Below are 4,399 nucleotides of genomic sequence, written 5' to 3'. Positions count from 1 at the left end.
ATGCTCTCGTAAACTTCTAAACTAGATATGTCAGCATATTTGTTGTTCGGAAAGTCATATAAGTTAGCATCGTATTCATTTTTGTTTGGAATGGGATCAAATTCAGCGAACTGAGCTACTACATCTTGAAAACATTTGATTCGAGGGTTGGATGCCCGTTAACCTGAGAAGATTGAAATGGATCGGAATCGAATGGAGGAAAGCTTGGTGTCGGACTAGAGACATTTTGAGAAATCGGAGCTTTAGTTGATTAGGACTGTCACGTTCAATATTCTGAATCAAGAGTAGTTACTATTGGTCCGAACAACCATTCAAAATCAGCTTCATGGATAGTTTGAGGATTCGGAGACCCTGGAGGTGGAGCATCAAACCCCATGATATGAGTTGTAACATGAGCAGTGTTTTAAATCCGAAAAAAATTACCATCAGAAGTGACATCAAAGCTTTCTTAAAGTACACGAGTTCTACAATTCAGAACTCTATAAGCATTAGACTTGGCTATGTGTCCCAAAAAGATGGATGTAACGTCCAGAAACACAGTCTCGAAAATTTCTTTTTTTAATTAATAAAAACCATAATTACAGATCATATCATTCATAAACAAAGGATATTATATCAAATCAGAGTATCATTTCAAAACATGATCTTTTATCAGTGTATAAGCCTCCCGGGCTAAAACTTATTGGTGTGTGCCATGCAATCATCTCGAGCGCTTTCCTCTGCTACCGGATGTACCTGAAACCAAAACTAAAAATCATAAGCACGAAGCATAGTGAATTCCCCAACCTACCACATGCTATACACAATCACATACTACAAAAAAACAGGCTTAGCCCACTACATCGGGCCCAACCCGACATCGGTCGAATTCGACATCATGCCCCACCTGGAATCAAGCCCCGCTCGGTATATAGATATGTTTCTACCATGCGCCCCCTGTTTTCAGGCCCCGCTCGCTACTCACATACATCAATAATAAATGAACAAGGTAGCACAATCACTATACTATAACTGCTACTCTTAAGGCCATGCCTATCTTGGGCCTCGCCCCTATTCTATTACAAATGAGATATGGAACCCCATCCATACTCAACTAGTGATGAGATACGACCCCCCTCCCACACTCATCCCCCTACCAGGCATATACAAGTATCAGAAAGACAATGAGTATAACTACACATACACTACTACGTCGGGTACTACCCGACATCAAGACGTAGCTCGGAAACAAATGTATAAACCTTCCACAAGCCTCGCCCGACTCGGATCTAAATTTGTTATTCACTAACACACATAAACGGGCCGGCATTGGTGCCTTAGAACTGTTGCTACTGGATAAAACTCACCTTGCGAAGCTGACTGGAGAATCCTGCAAATAACCCCTCGCTGCTAGGTGGCAGATCCCCGACTGCTGATCCCTCGTCTTCTCGAGATATTAATACAAAAATATCACTTAGTCCAATTCAATAACCCTTCATAGGGTATAATGACAATTCTACCTCTAATTCAAACTGATCAATAACTAAGGCCCAATACTATGTAAGCTTCCTAAGCCCACTAATGGCCTAATTTGCTAAATCGGGCCCAATTCCTCTAATGACCTTATCCTAAGCCCAAAATTTTCCTTGGCCCATATTATCTGACTTCTGATGGCCCATTAAGGCCAAAGAACCCATGGCATGCCCAAACCGAGGCCCAAAGATGCAAAGCCCAAACTGACCGGTTACGTATGGCTTATGTTCCCGTACGCTAAGCATACTAGCCGTTGGTGTATACGTTGGGCATACCTACATGTACGCTCAACGTACTCCCCCTGTTAAGTGACTTTCCTATTAAGTGCTTAATACTCTACTCTAGAGGCTGCTAATACAAATCTAAATCCCTTTTCACGTCTTAATCCATAAAGTCGACTACTTGGTGACTTGCAACCCACTAAAAGAGCCTAAACTTGAAATGTAACAACATACTTCCATAGAATTGCCTAGATCTCATGCATGAACCTGTTAAGACATTCAAGATGGAGACTTTACTGCTTATGGGACCCTTTTTGCTGTAAGGGTGGCATCTCCAAGCTCACAAATGGAATTTCATCATAAAAGTCCAATCATGGGACCAAAACTAACTCCAAAACCACACTACACTAGATCTAAGGACCTTTAAGTAAAGTTGTGAAATTTATACCTCCAAAGAGTTCCAAATGAGGATGCTATTCTAGATCCACGAGCTCCAACCTTCCAAGTTCTTCCTTGCCAACTCATTCTTTGTCTCTTCCAAGCTTACACCATGCCAAAATAAGTTTCTTGAAGTCAAAATTGCCCAAGGATGAAGAGATGAGGCGTTATAGGGTTTCACTATGATTGGGGATTGATAAATAGGCTAGGGTTTGAGCCATTATGTTCTTTATATAGTGGCTCACCCTAAAGTTAGGGTTTCTGGACACTGGACGTACGTTGGGCGTACACTCTGTACGTTGGGAGTATGCCAAAAGCACCCGCAATATTATGCCTTTATACGTTGGGCGTAACCTAGACTTATGTTGGGCGTACTCATGCGTTCACCACCTTGCATGCATGGCCCTTCTTGTCATCTATTTCCAGTAAGGGACCATTAATGTCAATAACGTCAAAGTGCTATAACTCCTTCGTTTTGAGTCTGTTTCCGACGAACTTTATATCCACGAAAAGGTTACGAGAAGCCCTATGTTTCTAGCAACACACTACAGATCCAAACCTCTAGAATAAAAACTTCAAAACCCATAAAAGACAAAAATGGCCTAGCCTGTGCCTCTAAAATCCATAAACAAACATTTTCAGAACAGGGTGTTATAATGGATTCATCGGCAATCGGTTGAAACTTGTTGAGTTGATCATAGTAATCTTTGATAAAGAATCAACAACCAAAAATGTGTATGAATGAGATATTCAACTAGTGACCATTCATTGCCTCATACAGTGTCATGTTGAGATGGCAATTGATAATGCTTCGATTTTGTGTGAGGCAAGCAGTGGAGATGGCTTTGGCCTAGAGATAGATAGGAAATTTGAAAGGTTCAACATCGATCGAGCATCGTTAATGCATGTTTTGTTTCTTCTTTTCACCACATCATTTTACTGAGGAGTGTAGGGAGCTGAGAAGTTACGGTCGATGCTGTTTTTAGTGAGGAATTTTTCAATGGTGGAATTTGTGAATTCGGAGCCATTGTCACTTTGGATTCTTCTAATAGAAAGTTTAAGAGAATTTCAATTCCTTTAATGAAATTTATTAGTGCAGAGGTAGTTTCATATTTTAGCCTTAAGATGAAGACCCAAGTGAGCCTTGTGTAGTCATCACCAATCACAAGAATATACTTTTTGTGATGTAGACTTTCTGTGGTGGATAGTTCAGAAAGATTGATATGAAGAAGTTCAAATGGTTTTGAAATGGAGTTTTCAATGATTACAGGATGAACTTTCTTAGATTACTATCCACATTCACACACGACACATAAATGATCATTTTTGAATTTAAGTAGTGGCAAACCTCAAGCTATTTAGCTAGAAACAATATCATTCATGTATCGGAAGTAGAGGTGAGCGAGCCTCCGATGCCATAGCCAACTTACAATTCGAAAGACCTTTGAGAGAAGAAAAAGATGAGGTTTTTCAATGATCATGTTGATGTCTAAAGGATACATGTTTTTGATGCAATCATATTTTATAAGACATTCTTTCTGCTCTTCTTTCATGACGTAGCTATGCTTTTCAGAGAATTCAAATCTTCCATTTGCATAAGTTTGTTGAGCTATAGTGATCATATTATGCTTGATATCATCCACAAACGCCACATTAGAGAAAGAAAATATTTTATTCGTCAAGACATCATGACCTCGAATTTCTAAATTTGAATTATTGCCATATGTTACATAACCAACAATAGATATGAGCTTAAGATCACACATAAAGTCTTTATGGCCAATCAAGTGCATGACCCAATAACTATAAATATAACATATTGTATCTTGTTCTGAAGCATAAAGTGCCTGCAAAATCAGTGAGCTTTGTAGTTTTTAGGTTCCGAGTTAGACATAGCGAATTTAGCATGGGATTTGGTTTTGGCTTGTGATTTATATGCGACTCGAATTTTGGAAGGCTTTTTCTGAGATTCTTTTGGGAATAATCAGAATATCATGGTCTGTTCATTTATCCAAAAATCATATTCAACCAATGGTTGTTTGGATACTACTGTTCTCGGAGGAATAGTTTTTTGAGATGTTGCATGAATAACTATGTTCATATATGTTATATTTGTATTTTTAGACGTTTTCACTTTCCATTCAAAGTTTTATTTAGAGTCCTTAGGAGGTTTCCAAACAATAGTATTCATAGGAACTTGTCGTTTGTTTGCTGCTCTCGAAAGCACA

This window comes from Lactuca saligna, chromosome 7 (assembly GCF_052625555.1).
Source record: "Lactuca saligna cultivar CGN05327 chromosome 7, ASM5262555v1, whole genome shotgun sequence".
In the NCBI taxonomy this organism is placed as follows: Eukaryota; Viridiplantae; Streptophyta; class Magnoliopsida; order Asterales; family Asteraceae; genus Lactuca; species Lactuca saligna.
Note: the sequence above shows the minus strand (reverse complement) of the source record.